This window comes from Ammospiza nelsoni, chromosome 23 (assembly GCF_027579445.1).
Source record: "Ammospiza nelsoni isolate bAmmNel1 chromosome 23, bAmmNel1.pri, whole genome shotgun sequence".
NCBI classification, from domain to species: domain Eukaryota; kingdom Metazoa; phylum Chordata; class Aves; order Passeriformes; family Passerellidae; genus Ammospiza; species Ammospiza nelsoni.
Genome location: NC_080655.1, coordinates 6838243 through 6853720, shown reverse-complemented (window position 1 = coordinate 6853720; position 15478 = coordinate 6838243). Strand labels below are relative to the sequence as shown.

Here is a 15478-nt window from a genome sequence, read left to right as displayed (position 1 = left end):
TCTGGGCTGTCCCCTGGCTCTGTCCTCTCCAACAACCATCACAAACCTTTGAGCATTCCGAGCTCTCCACCCCATCAGAGACCAACACACTCAAGAGCAAGCAGGGGGAGAGTAAAGGCCACAATGGAACAAGGCTTTTGGTTTAATTTCCTTAAGAAACCAGGCTAAAGAAGATGGGAGTGGAAGTGACACATAAAAAAAAAACAGAGATTTTCATTAACCCGAACAAACCTCCTGGAATATGATAACAGAGGCAATAACAGACACCTCCCCTCTGGCCAAGGACAAAGAAAGGCTTCCTAGTTATGAAGAAGATGAAGAAAATTGAAGTAGAAGAAAGGAAATTACTCAAAAATGGCTGAAATGTCAGCTGTTATTAAAAAGCCTTCACCTGGAGAGAAATAATGAGTGATGAGAGCAGGGATATGATGGGGGAAGCTGAGCAGACAGAGAACAAGTGGGGGAGCAACCACCCGAGAATGGCTCTGAAAGCCACGCTGGTGACTACAGGGGTGGGCTGACCTCCAGAGCTGTGCCTGGGGTGACCTGTGAGGAATTTGGGGTCCTGAGAGGCCGTGCCTGTCAGGAGGGTGACAGCAGCCCCGGGATGTCCCCCATCCCCGACGAGCGAGTCCCAAAGAGTGAAATCCCCCTGGATTTAGAAACATCCTTCCAGAGGTGCTGATCTCACCCTCCTGTCACCTCTTCTCTGCTGTGCCTGCCCGAGGACAGGAACAGGAACACTCCTGCAGTGCCACAGTGTAGGGGATAGAATATAAGCAAATAAAGGTAGTATAGAAAGTAATCTTACCCCCTAAAGAGTTGCAGCTGGGTTAACTATTAAAGATTAGGAGCAGGCCTGATTTTAACAGGCCACAGCTGTAGCCGATGATAAGAAGAGTGTTATAGAAGAGTGGATTGGTTGGTTGAGGGGAATTGGAGTCAATTCACTACTGCGAGAAGGAAGAGACAGTGCCTAGAGGAGCTGCCTACGAGAATCATCAAGGAGGTACGAAACTCTAGCAATATGGAACCTTTACAATATAATGATAGTAGAACCCTTGCAATATAATATCACCACCACAGCACGGCCGGGCATGCACCGCCAGCATCCCGAGGGGAACACAGCCGGCATCAGCCAGAGGGGACCCCCGTCCCTGTGAGCCCCGGGGCGGCCGCGGCCCCGCACGGCCCCGGCGTGCCGGGAGGGAGGGCAGCGTCGGGGCTGTGTCACTGTCACCGTCGCTGTCGCCGTCACGCAGCACTGCGGGACCGCCCGCTCCCGCTCCAGCCTCGACAGCTCCATCCCCGCCGGAGCCGCGCTGTCCCCGCTCCCCCTGGGCGGACACAAAGCCCGTCCCGCTCACCCCGCGATCCCTCCGGCACTGCCGCAGCCGTGCCGGGAATTGCGGAGCAGGAGCCGCTCGCATCCTCCTCTCCCGGCCTCCAGCGCCTCCCCAGAGCTGCGTGTGCGGACACACGGCTCCATCCTCCCCGCAGAACCCCGGCCCAGCCCTGCTCTGCCCCGCATTCACAGCACGGTGTGCCCAGAGCCCTCCGAATCTGATAGGATTCACTTTTTGGGAAGCAAGAAGTGAGAGTCAAACCTCACGCATTTCCTCCCAGAGTAAGGTCGAGGGCAGCAGGGAATTGGGAGCTGTGCCTGCACAGAGGTTGGACTTTTCCAAACCCAGACTTGTTACCTTCAGAGGAAAATACAGAGGCAGTAAAGCCATCCTGGTTGCCCCCATCACCTTCAGCATTCTCTTCCCACCACAAGTCTGGACCAGCTCTCCCCCGCCAGCCTGCTCTGGGTGCTGGTGTCATCAGCGCCTGCCCTGGGCCTGGAAGTCCTCTCAGATCTACAGATGTTTTGGGTACCACCAAGTGCACTCAGCAGCTGCATCAGAGTGATAAGCCTCAATTCATGACAGAGGCAAAAGGAAACCATGATGTCCCAGCTGCCTCAGGGACTGGTTAAACTGGGTGCTCACAAGCAGCTTCTGATCATGGTTTAGTGGCCACACTGCTATTAAGTAAAAAGTTGGACTTGATGATCTTGGAAGCCTTTTCCAACCTTAATGATTCTATGATTCAGGGATAAATGCTGCAAATTCTCACACTTTTGGGAGAACACATTCAGACAAATGTCCAGCTCAAGAGTGACCACACAGGAGCTGACCAATGTCACTCTCCTCTCCACCTGCACCAAGAGAAAAGAGAGAAAGCTCCAGGTGCAAGCAGCAGCATGGGGAGATTCTTCTGCTTCCTTCCCCAGACCAGGATTTTGGCAATTTGAGGCACCTCAGGGCAGTTCACAAGGGAGTCAAGAGTCCTTGGAAGGAGAAAGTTCAGGCACTGAGTGATGGAGGACCTGGCACACCTTGGTCTGACAGCTCTTCCTGATGGGTCACTACATTTTTCCCCAGGCCAGGGCAGTGACAGCCCCTCCCTGGCATCTCCAGTGGTTGGATTTCCTTTGAGTTGCAGCAGAGAAAGGAGGAAATCAAGCAGCCAGTGTCTGCTAGCTGCTGGGGCTGGTGACTGGTTTCATCACCTTTCCAGCCTTGAAAATAAACATTATTTTGTTAGCAAGACTGGGGGAACTATCAGTGCCTGTGTCCATGGCCAGCCCACGTCGCAGCAGGGTGTAGGGCTCCCAGGGAGCAGCCAGCCCTGTGAATGTGTTCCTTGAGCCCCTGCTCCTACACTGCTGGATTCCAGCTCCCTCAGGAACTTCCCAGCAGCAAACAGGGCAATCACATGGAGATGGAGACAGGAAAATCCAGTACCTTCAATCCAAGGTCTCCTAAAGAAACACATCTCTTTAGAGCATCACTGCTGTTCTACAGCTCAGCACCTCCCAGCTGTGCTGAACTTCAGTTTGCACATCCATCACACCCAGCTCTGCTCCCAAATCCCTGTCAGTGCCACAAAGCCAGTTTGCCACTTCCCCCCAAGATCACAGCACATGATCAGCCCTTGGCTCCATTCTTAGTTCAAGTGATGAGCTCTCCCTGCTCCACCACAAGCCAGTGGGGTCAGGAGGCTGAAAGCTGCTGGAGACAAGAGGCTGCTGCCTGCACACCAGTCTGCCCAGTACTCTGTGTGAACTGGAAACACCAGCAAGCCCTCTGCACTCACCCACTGAACAGAGACTTGGCTCTCAAAGCAAAACACCACCGTTGGCCACCTTTTCTGTATCCCACATCTCAAAGCCAGATGTGAAAAGGTAAATTGTTTATTTACAAAGAGAATGGAACAGATTCATAGGACACACACACAGAGTTAACAGAGGGTTTTGAGGGTATTTTGCTTGATGCTACATGAAGTCCCCAAAACTCATCCTTTCCTCAATAAGACGAGCCCTCAGTGGCCACCAGGGAAGGTGCTATGATTTCCCTCCTGGACTCCACAGCCCTAATCAGGAACACACCTCACAGCATGGAGAGTAAAGGTAATAAATGTTCATTTACCCCCAAATTGATCTGGGGGTAAATGCAGCTGCTGCATTACCTCACGGCCACATCTGGAGGGCAGAGTGTGACCCTTGGGACGCAGCAGATGTCCTGCACCGAGCCCTGAGCAGGATCTCAGGCAGGAATGGAGGTTGTGCAGTAGCCAAGGCATTGGAGAATTCAAGCCTGGTATTCAATACCTCCTGGTATTTTTAGGCAGCAGGAGGACGTGTGGGAGAGCTCTCCCCGTGCAGGCTGATGCCATTTGCTGCAGGGCACTCAGAATGAGATTTATTGACAATGTGTGATTTGAAAGCGACACTGGCGCTCCCATAGAGCCAGGCACTGCTCAGCAGTGCTGGGGCTCATGGCAGCCTCAGTTTGGGACACAAAATTTCTCTATAAATGTGTAAACATGAAGGACACATGTAACAAAAGCCATTTCTGCTTGCAGGGATGCTCTGGCTGCCAACTCCAAAAATGGCCACTGTGAAAGTCTGCTAACTAAACTAACTAGAAGCAGATGATCAAAAGCAGGAAAAAATGCTCTTTTTTTTAATATGGCAGCCCAAAGTGTTGGCTGCAATCAAGTGATTATCACCCAGGTTTTGATGCTGGGGAGAAGATTCTCCCTCCATCAAACACAAGCTGCTCTCTGGGTGGCACATCTGGATGTCAGACAGATAACAGCAGCAAAGCAAACCCTTTCTGGATTTGGGATCAAAGGCAAGACAGCTCAGGTCAGGAGAGATGAGCCTTCTGGCTCTAATTAAAACCTGATGGGTTAAAATGAGTAAAGCCACGCTATTGAGCGCATGGAGAGCCCAAGCCCGTGGAAGGGGTCTGGGAGGAAGCTCTTGCAGAGACCCCAGACTCCACCCCATGTCCCAGTAAAGGCACATCTGCTTCCAGGTGCTGTGATGCTGGGGAGGAACAGGGACAGCAGCTCTCCACAGGCACAGGGGAATCTCCAGAACTTCCACCCATCCACTCTCTAGCACAGCCAGGTTTTCCAAGCAGCAAAGCTTGAAAATTTGGGTTGGTCAACAACCCCCATGGATCCTTCAGAGGCTTTGGTTTTCTGCTCCTCAACCCTCCCCAGTCTGGCTTAGCCCAAACTGCTGGCAGATACAGCCCTGGCTGGAGGAGATGTGGGGATTGGGTCCCCTTTGCCCACCCAGCAGTGCATCAAGGCTGGACATCGCCTTCACTGATGCTCCAGTCCCACAGCACCCTGGAGGGACAGGACCTCTGCTGCTGCCAGCATCTCTGCACAGGGACACAGCCAAGAATGATTCCATCCTCAGCCAGGTGGGAGACACGTCACCAGCACACCAGGATGGCAAAGGCTGCAGCAGCACTACAGCCCAGTGATTCCCACCCTGGCAGATCCCAATCCATGGCCAGAACCAGCTGTGGCCACACCAAAATGCCCCAGAGAAACATCCTCTTCTGCAGCTACAGGAGAAAAGCAGGATTTGGCTGTGCCACCCTCACACTTCACTCCCACCACCCCTTCTCAAGAGTAGGAGCTCAGCTTCACAGCATGCCAGGGAAAGCAAACACAGGAGGGAAAAATCCAGGAGCACCAGAGCCACTACAGCCTGCAGAGAAACCATCCCAGACACCAGGGCCCTTCCTGAGCCTCGAAACAACACCATGCCCAAAGGAGCCCTGACACAACTCCCTGCACTCCCCAAATCCAGGTGTCACCCAGGGAGCCCCAGCTGAGCTGGGAACTGCTCAGGGTGGAGCAGGAGCTGTGAGGCACAGAGCCTTCCACCACCCCAGCACACAGGGCTCAGGTGCATCCCCGGGGACAGAGGGTGGGAGGGCACAGAGCCCATGTCCCCTGAGTGGGCTCACAGGACACAGAGGCTCCAAGGAGGTTCCTGAAAGCTCCATCCACAAACAGGAGTGTCATCCCCCAATGTCTCCCAGGGAAACCACACCTACACACAGCACTTGGTGTTATGTGGGGCAGTGTGGGACCAGAATAACTCCTCTCCTGGCTGATCAGGGTGTGAATAAATCAGCCACAGCCAAAAATAACCTCTGGACATTTTTTGACTCCTTCCTGGAAAACAGTTTGGGGCTGCTGCTTGAAAGAAGCCCAGATCTACTTAGTTACCGCTGCCAGACACTGAATTACAGGGCAGATTAAGTGGATTATGGATTTTGTACAAGCCCATCTTTCCCCTCTGTGCCCACAGCCCCTGGCACTGGGAATGTCTGCATGGGGAGCAGTTCTGGGCACCAACACCAAGCCTATTTAACTCATGATCCAGAGACACCAGCTTTATCACACCTGTGTTAATGCCACAGCGAGCCTACAAACACCTTCCCAACTCTGGAACCAGAAAGGCCAGGCTTTGGCAGAAGAAAATCCATGTGAGGATGCTCTGCACTAATGAGACTCTGAAAAGGTGAGAGTTGGGCTGGGGCCAGACATCCCCTTCTCCCAGGCTCCAGATATCCCATGTTCAGCCCAACTCCCTCCTCTGGGCTATGGACCCCGGGCAGAGTGTTTGCCCTGTGCCAGCACATCACATCATGATGTGGCCAGGAGGGAATTTGGAATTGCAGAGAAAATTCCACCAGGAAAGGATGGAAATGAGAAGTTTAAATGCATGCACCTGCCGTGTGGGCAGCAATTCTGCAAGGGGGCCCTTCCCTGCCGTGTCATCCTGCCCTGGCGAGGGATGCTGCCCTCTCTGGAAGGCGGGATGTGGAGTCTAGGCAGGAGGAGCTTCCTTCCTTCCTTCCTTCCTTCCTTCCTTCCTTCCTTCCTTCCTTCCTTCCTTCCTTCCTTCCTTCCTTCCTTCCTTCCTTCCTTCCTTCCTTCCGACACTTCCTTCCGACACTTCCTTCCGACACTTCCTTCCGACACTTCCTTCCGACACTTCCTTCCGACACTTCCTTCCTTCCGACACTTCCGACACTTCCTTCCGACACTTCCTTCCTTCCGACCCTTCCTTCCTTCCTTCCTTCCTTCCTTCCGACACTTCCTTCCGACACTTCCTTCCGACACTTCCTTCCGACACTTCCTTCCGACACTTCCTTCCTTCCTTCCGACACTTCCTTCCGACACTTCCTTCCTTCCTTCCGACACTTCCTTCCGACACTTCCTTCCTTCCTTCCTTCCGACACTTCCTTCCTTCCTTCCTTCCTTCCTTCCTTCCTTCCTTCCTTCCTTCCTTCCTTCCTTCCTTCCTTCCTTCCTTCCTTCCTTCCTTCCTTCCGACACTTCCTTCCTTCCGACACTTCCGACACTTCCTTCCGACACTTCCTTCCTTCCGACACTTCCTTCCTTCCTTCCTTCCTTCCTTCCTTCCTTCCTTCCTTCCTTCCTTCCTTCCTTCCGACACTTCCTTCCGACACTTCCTTCCGACACTTCCTTCCGACACTTCCTTCCGACACTTCCTTCCGACACTTCCTTCCTTCCGACACTTCCTTCCTTCCGACACTTCCTTCCGACACTTCCTTCCGACACTTCCTTCCTTCCTTCCGACACTTCCTTCCTTCCTCCCGCTATTTAAATCTCGCACCCCGTGGAGGAGCTGCCCGCGCTCCCAGCACGGCTCTGCCTCCGGACCAGCCACACCAGGGACTGCACACGGCAGGAGCTGCAGGGAGAGGCTCCATGCAGCAAAAACCCCCAGGAGCTGCCCTCTCCTGGACACGGACAGGAGGATGGGGAAACAAGCTCTCATCTGCCACTTGTTTTCTTCTTTTTTCATGTTTGGATGCAATTAAAGGCAGGCACCCAGCCGGCACCTCCTCGTGCTTGCTAAGAGAAGCATGGCAGGAACTGAAAACCAGGAGCAGAAAAAAAATAATCTGCATTTCAGATAAATTCCAGCCTTGTCAGTCCTGCAGGATTACAGAGCTGGAGACAGCAACCCACGAGCTGCTTAAAACATCAGGGTGAAGATTCAGCTAAGGAAGGGCAACGTGGAGGACACAGGGTCAGTCCCCTCCTGGCCAGTGGCTTTTGGAGAAGGTTTGACACCCAGCTCCCAGACCCCTCTGTGGGATGGGAATCACTGCACTGCCAGGGCTGCCCAGGGCTAAGGGGCAGCAGGTTTTGCACAAAAATGAGAGAGATGAGCAGATACTTCATTCATAAAACCACAGAATCACAGCATAGCTTGGGCTGGAAGGGACCTTAAAGCTCAGCTCATTCCAACCCCCTGCCATGGGCAGGGACACCTCCTACTAACCCCTACTAACCAAGCCCTGTCCAGTCTGGACATGGACACTTCCAGGGATAGAGAGGCAGCCACAGCTTCTCTGGTGTGCCAGGGCCTCCCCACCCTCACAGGGAGCAATTCCTTCCCAATATCTAATCTAAACCTCTCTTCTTTCAGTGTGAACCCTCTTGTCCTGTCACTCCATTTCCTTTTGCAGAGTCCCTCTCCAGCTCCCTTGCAGCCCCTTCACACCATGGACGGGGCTCTGGGGTCTCCACACAACCTCCTCCTCTCCAGGCTGAACTGCCTCAGCTTTCTCAGCCTGATTCCTCAGGGCATCCTCACCCCACAAATGAACTCAAGGCTTTTACCCTGTCCCCACAAGGGTTTCAACCTGCTTGACCACACAGCAAACAGAAATAAAATCCAATTATATCTGCACAACTTTTTTTTAGCAAAGAGCCTGGAATCGTTTCCCACAACTTCTGCTCCAGATGGGCCCAAGCACAGACCTGTCCCCCAACACTGCAGTTGTTCCATGTGATATTTTCCCTCCTAAATGCCAGCCCGTGTGAGCACACCCACACGGGCACCCACCTCCAAGCCTTTCGTCTGCTCAGAGAGGAGGCCTTGAAGCACTGAAAACTCCCAACCACATCCCCCAGGAGCCTGGCCAAGGCTTGGACCCACCTGCAGGGCCCACGGCAGAGCCCTCAGCCTGGGGCAGGTCTGTCATCCCACACCTGGCACTTGGAAGGTCCCAGAAATCATCTGTAAGGAAGGTGCTGTCATTCTGTCATTCACACCTCTCTGGGAGGGCAGCTGGGCAATGGATCCAACCACCTTCTCCTCCAGTAATACTCAGAGACCTCACAGCTCAGTTTTGGGAGCCATCTGGGAAACCTCTGGCTCACCAAAGCATTCTTTAGGAGGAAATTAATTGTGAATTAAGGTTTCAAGGTTAGAGAAAGAATACAGTATCTTTCTGGTTTGCTGGAAACCCTGAAATGGCACTCCCCAGGCAGAGGATGGACACTCATGTCAACATCTCTCCATGTGCCCAGAGTTGAGCCCTCTGGAGGTATTCCTAGTTGGGCCCCAATTTGAGTTCAGTTCCCTCTGAGGTTCCAAGAATGTCTCTCTCAGCTCCAGTGTGAAATTCCAGCTCCAGCACAGTGTCAGACTCTTTCCGAGCACTGATTCAGGACCTCCACATCCCCACCTAGCACAGTGGGACCCACCAACTCAGCCTCACTCAGCCTCCTCCTCATTCCTGTCCTCATTCCCAGCCCCCAGTGGGAGCTGCCCCAAAGGACAAGACTTGCTAAAGTGTCCCTCCAAAGATGCAGATGAGAAGGGTTTCAGTGGGGGTTTTAGCCCTGATATCTCCTGAGACAGCTGAGACAGGCAGGAACCCAAATCTCCAGCTGCCCAGTCCCTCTGCATCTGCACTGGAGCTGCTGCCAAGCTCAGCTGGACTGGGACAGAGCAAAAGCCACTCACCACAAAGACACAAAGCTGCACAGGGATGAGATGTTTAATCCCACACCTGCCAAGCTGGCCACTCCAGAAAGCAGCATCTGTCCATCAGTCCCACCACTGGTGCCTCAGGAACCAGCCAGTCCAGAGGCACCCCTGCCCTCCTGCTGATGACACTGGTCCCAGCCTCTGGGCTGACTCCTGGGAAAGAGCTGCAGGAGGAGCAAACACTGAAGCTGGGAAGGCACCTGAGCACCACAGGGTGCCAGGGATGTGGCAGCAGGGACGTGAGCTGATGGCTCCCTGACAAATCTCCAGGGAAGTCCCTGGTGATCAGTCCTGTTCCCCAAGGAGCACATGCAGGGAGCAGCACACTGTGATGGCCCCAAGAGCACAGATACCTGAGACTCTCAGACTGATCATCAGAGACACAAAGACACCTAACTTTCCACCTCCTGCTGTGTGGGCAGCACCACAACCAAGAAACTCCCAAACCACACAGGCACATTCATCCAGGTCCCAAACTCTAGCTCACACTTGCCTCTGGACCAACTCCTGCTCACACAGTGGCTTGGTGGTATTAAATCCACCAGGAGAACCTCATTCCAGCCTCCAGCAGATGGTGGCAAATGAGCTAAAATGAACACTTTGCCAATCCTGACTTGGCCAAAACCAGGGCCTCCCCAGACGGGTTTGCACAGCTTTAACAAAACCCAGCTCCCTAAGCCAATTGCTGCTCTAATGATGCAATTGAGGGGATAAACAAGCCCTTCAAGGCTGGTTATTCAGGAGCAAACAGTGCTGTCTGGAGGCAGCTTGCAGCAGCCCTGTGAACAGAGGTAACAGAGGCTGGGAAGCAGTGTGGGCACAGCTGGAGCTGGCCAAGCTCCGCTGGCCGGGCCTGAGCACACAGGCCAATGTTTAGGCTGAACCAGATCCATGAGCATCTTCCCAGTTCTGAGCTGGCCCTGCTTGGAAGGCATTCACCTGGTGCTGAGCTCCAGGAGCGTGTGTGTGGCAGCATCCCCACGAGCCAGTGCAGCCCAGAGCTCGGAGCCAGGCAGATGCTCAGTGGGGCTGACACAGAGCTCAGCACTGGGTGGATGCTCCAGGGCTGGAGGCAGCACCGAGGAAGGCAGGAGGAGACAGCGCTGGGAAATCAGAGGACTGGGAGAAGGCCATGGGAGGACCAGGCTCACCCGCATTCCTGCCCTCCCCTCGGTGTAAGGTACAATCTGGGGAGGGGATGCAAAGGGACAGCTTGGGAGCACATGGGGGTCTGCCAGAGGCAGAGGGCAGCTGAAAATCAAGATCCTCTCTACCGATTTAAGAAATCACTGCCTCCTCCCTGCCCCCCATACCATGCAGCCTCGGGGATGTGCCGACCCTTCACCCTCCTGCCTGCACACCCAGTGAGGATGGGGCAGCGCATGTCCCCGGCTCTCGGTCCGGGGCCCGTGCACTGAGGGGAGCAACTCTAGCTCAAATGCTCGGTCTGCGGGTAAAGCCGGGCCACAGCAAGTCCCCCCTCCAACCCAGCTCGGCGTGAAAATGACACTCCCCAGCTCAGACTCAACCCAAGGGAAATGAGGGAGCTGAGCACACCCTGACTCAGACACCCCCTCCAAGGGGTAACGGGTGGGAGATGAAGCACCCCCGGAGCGAGTCAGCCCCTTCCGGGAGGGGCAGAGCATCCCCCGGGGCACGGCAGGCTGAGCATCCCTACTGCGGCCCCGCCCGGGGGGCAATGGGGAGCATCCCCAGTATGGGAGGTGGGGGGGAGGAGGGCAAACATCCCCGGAGGGTGGCAAAAAGGGCACAGCCCGCCGAGTCCAGCCCCACCGGGGCTGAGCATACCCACGGGGGGGCCGAGCATCTCTCGGGGGGCAGCAGAGCATCCCCGGGGGAGGCAATACGGGCAGAGCCCTCCGGGTCCGGCCCCACCGAGGGGGCTGAGCACCCCCGGGCAGCCCCACGGGGCTCACGGGGGCAGAGCTCCCCCCGGGCGGCCCCGCGCGGGCCGAGCATCTCCCGTGGGCAGCGCGGCCCCGCCCGCACTCACCGCCCGCCGAAGTCGCTGGAAGCCGCCGCTGCCGCCGCTGCCGCCCCGCCCTGCCCCGCCCACTGCGTCACCGTCCCCGCCTGGCCACGCCCCCGAGCGGCCCCGCCCCCGAGAGGCCCCGCCCCCAGGGGAGGGGGCCGGGGGTCGGGGGCCGGGGGTGCTCCCGGGGACAGGAACCCCCCTGGGAACAGCATACCCCTGGAAAGGGGAGGGACCCCTCCTCTGGGCGTCACAAGGAGCGACAGGAATCCTCCCAGGGGAACTCTCCTTGAGGCCAGAAACCCCCTTGGGGCAGGAATTCCCCCGGGAGGACAGAAGACTCTGAGGTGGGGCAGAAATGCCCCCGTGGGAGTAGGAAACTCTATTGTGGGGAAGGTTCCTCCCTGGGAGAGGCACAGCAATCCCCCTGGAATGGGCATAGAACTCTCCTGGGGACAGGAACCTCTTCGGGGTGTGTAAGTCCCCACAGGGTCAGGACTCCCCAGGGCTCTTGTCCAGCCCCGCAGGGAGGGAGGGAGGCAGGAGCAGACCCGGCCTCTGGGGTGTCCGAAGCCCTGGGTGCCCCGTCCCCCCCACCATGTGGGGTGCAGCGATGGAGCCAGGCAGTGCCCCCCGGAGTGCCCCAGCCCCCTCCTCACCCTGCAAGGCTCAGTTCTGAGCCCTGGGGGATGAGATGTGTCACCCCGGGCTCCCCTCAAGGATGTCTTCGGCATCATCAATGGGATTTGGGGCAGAGGGCGCCCCTTCAGCGGGAGCTGCCAAAAGCCCACCTTGCTTCATCATGCTGCCCTGCACAGGGGCATCCTTCCCAAACAATTCATTTGGGGTCCTTGGAAGCACAGCCCCTGGCACAGCCTTTGGGATCCCTCAGCAGTCCTCACCCTGCCTACCAACGAGGAGCTCCTTTCTGGGACCCCACTGGGAACAGCTGGGCATCATCACAGAGCAGCACCTTCCTCTCTCCAGGAAGGACATAGAGCTCATCCTCGGGATTTTTGCTGGACGACCCTGAGGAGGTCTCACATAAATGCCTCCAACCCACCAGAGGAGGGAGTGTGCTGGATCCGCCCGCTGCCAGCCAGACTCAGGAACAACTGCCTTCAATCCCAAGAACATTTCACCTCTTTTCCACATGCCAGAGTTTTCTAAGCCAAGACAAGCTTCACTTTTAAAAAATAATACTGTGATACAGTTCTCAAATAGCAATGACGAATAGGATAATCCAAGGAAAACGTTTTCAAGGAAAGAGGTGGGTGCAGACAGGAGCACCAGGATCTGGTTTATTGACTGCCATCCGCATTAATTTGTATCCATTGCCTTAAGAACAGATGGATTAGGAGCAGCCTTTCTGTCAAGGAATGGCCTTTCCTGCCTGGGATGATCAGAAGTTTTCTCAATCAAATACGTTCCTCGCTGATAAAATGCTCTTTGTTTATTTAAGAAATGCTAAGAGAAATAGGGTCGGGTAGGGAGGTTGCAGACGTACCAGCTCCTGGCCATGGCTGGGAAGCAGAAGGAATGCGGATTTCCTGGATTTGTCCATATTCCATGCTTTATCCTGCTCTGGACAGGCCCAAGAGCTGACTCCACAGCTGTGAAAACATCTCGCTGTCATTCCAATCCTCTCCTGAAGTTTTGTAGGAAAGGGGCACAAGTGGGAATGCAGCACTTTGGAGTGCTCAGAGTAATTGAGGGAGAATGGGGCAGGGCTGGGCTCTTTGGTCACTGTGTAAACCCCAAAGGAGGGGAGCAGGATTCCACCAGCCTGCCCAGTTTGCCCCAGCACTGGGCAGGACTCCAGCCAGCTCCTGGCAGTGCCCAAATCCTGTGAGCAGGGCACAAGCCCTTAGGGGGACACAGGCCCCAAAATCACCATCAGCCCCTGGGCTGCCAGTCACGATTTCCCTTTGCAGATCCCCTGGAACCAATTCCTCCCCCATGGGCTGGCACCACTCCTTCAGCAAGCTCTGAGCACTCATTTCAGCCCTAAAAAATAGCAAATGCAGTTTACAGCTGGTGGGCACCCATCACACCAGTGCTCCCACCACAGAGGTGTGGGTGGCACTGGGAGCCCGTGGTGTGGGCTGTGCTTGGGCACTGCTCAGTGGGTGTCTCCTGGGCATGTTCCAAATCCTCTGAAATCATCAGGATAAACTCTGACAACACTGTCTATTTAGTGGCAGTGGCATTACTTTATCCTTGGCCAGGGTGTGTGTGGCCAACAGGGTTCCAGCCTCCCCACAGACAAAAATACAAAACCTTTTCATGTGTTTATACATTTTTAGAAGAAAAAAACCAACCAACCAACCAAAAAAAACCCCAAACAAACAAAACAAAACTTCATTTGGTCTAGATTCCATAATTCTCTTATCATTCTCTTTCATTTAATACTATTCTATCCTCTACCAGTTACTGATTTCTCACTTCTTATGTTAATTAGTCCATCTTTTTAGTCTTTTTAGTAACTTTGGAAAGTAAGAACTGTTAACACATAGATGGAGTCTTGTTCGCCTCTTCTTTATCTTCAGGTTTCTGCAAAATGCCCCTGTAGCTCAGAAATTCAACATTCCAGATGTCCAACCTCACCAATATGTTCTGCTCTCCCTGGCTTTGTTCATTGAAGCATATCACACTTAGTTTATCAAAACTTCAATTTCAGTACTTTTCCCAATCTGTGCTCCTACAAAAGTGGCTCATGGCAACTTTGCTAAATGCTGGAAAAGAGTAATTTAAGAATGACACACTATTTATAATTTATAGGTTATGATTAATTAAAGCAATTTATTTAAAAGTTAATAAAAACTATTAACTAAAATTCTTATTTAAAAGTTTCATTGTTTCCAACAGAGGGTGCATCAGGGCAATCACCTCAGAGTTCCTCCCTTACTGGGAGCCCTGGGGGGGCCTCCAATCACTGCAGAACCCTTTTACTGGGGGGTCAATTTCCTCAGAGACCCTCCCTGCTGGGAGGATGGGGGGAATCCCCTCAGATCCCCCCTGTACTGGGATGATGGGGAAGGGCAATCATTTCAGAGCCCCTCATTACTGGGATGACTGGGAAGGGTAATTATCCCAGAGCCCCCCTTTACTGGGATGACTGGAAAGGGCAATCATTTCAGAGCCCCTCATTACTGGGATGATGGGGAAGGGCAATCATTTCAGAGCCCCTCATTACTGGGATGATGGGGAAGGGCAATCATTTCAGAGCCCCTCATTACTGGGATGACTGGAGAATGAAGTTACCTCAGGGGCTGTCCTTACAGGGAGGATGTGGGGGCAATTCCCTCAAGAGATCCATGTTCTGGGAGAACTGGGGACCCACTTACTCAGAGGGCCTTGTTACTGGGAGTACTGGGAAGCCAGTGTGCTTTAAGGCCTTTGTGGCTGGGAGGATGGGGGTCCCTTCACCTCAGCGACCCTCAGTACTGGGAGGACTGGTGTGTGGGGGATTCCCTCGAGCACCCTGGTTACCGGGAGGGGGCAGCTGCCTCACAGCCCCGCAGTACTGGACGGAATCCCCTTAGGACCCCCATTACTGGGAGGGCTGGGGCAGCCTGGAAGCCCCTCAGGGCCCCTGCTAACAGAGAACTGGGAGGGGACAATCCCTCAAACACCTCCATTACGAGAGGGGCAATTACTTTATTGATCTTCATTACTAGGGGGGGATCTCCTCAGGGATCCCCTTGACTGGGGGGAAATCTCCTGAATTTGAACGGGAGAATCTCCTGAAGTGCTCTTGTTACTGATAAGACTGTGGAGGGAGGGAGGGAGAAACCCTCAGGGACCCTCAGCACTGGGAGAGGGGGAATCCTCAGGGGTCCCCTTTCCTGAGAGCACTGCGGGGCGATCCCCTCAGCATTGGGAGAGGGAGAATCCCCTCAGGGGTCCGCGTTCCTGGGAGCGCTGCGGGGCGATCCCCTCAGGGGTCCGCGTTACGGGGAGCACTGCGGGGCGATCCCCTCAGCATTGGGAGAGGGAGAATCCCCTCAGGGGTTCGCGTTCCTGAGAGCACTGCGGCGGGGTTCCCTCAGCACTGGGAGAGGGAGAATCCCCTCAGGGGTTCGCGTTACGGGGAGCACTGCGGGGCGATCCCCTCAACGCTGGGAGGAGGAATGCCCTCAGGGGTCCCCGTTCCTGAGAGCACTGCGGCGGGGTTCTCTCAGCCCTGGGAGAGGGAGAATCTCCTCAGGGGTCTCCGTTCCTGGGAGCGCTGCGGGGCGATGCCCTCAGCATTGGGAGGGACAATCCCCTCAGGGGTTCCCGTCCCTGGGAGCGCTGCGGGACGG

General features: G+C 54.9%; 1 protein-coding gene across 7 annotated transcripts in view; it reads right to left on the bottom strand.

Moving 5' to 3' along the window:
• The window catches only part of PPFIA4 (PTPRF interacting protein alpha 4), a 63880-nt gene extending 52661 nt beyond the window's left edge, over positions 1-11219 (bottom strand). For all 7 annotated transcript variants that reach the window (XM_059487784.1, XM_059487786.1, XM_059487787.1 and 4 more), the window contains exon 1: positions 11193-11219. The gene's annotated coding sequence lies outside the window, so the exon portion shown is untranslated. The remainder of the gene's footprint in view (positions 1-11192) is intronic.
• Between the last annotated feature and the right edge of the window lie 4259 nt (positions 11220-15478).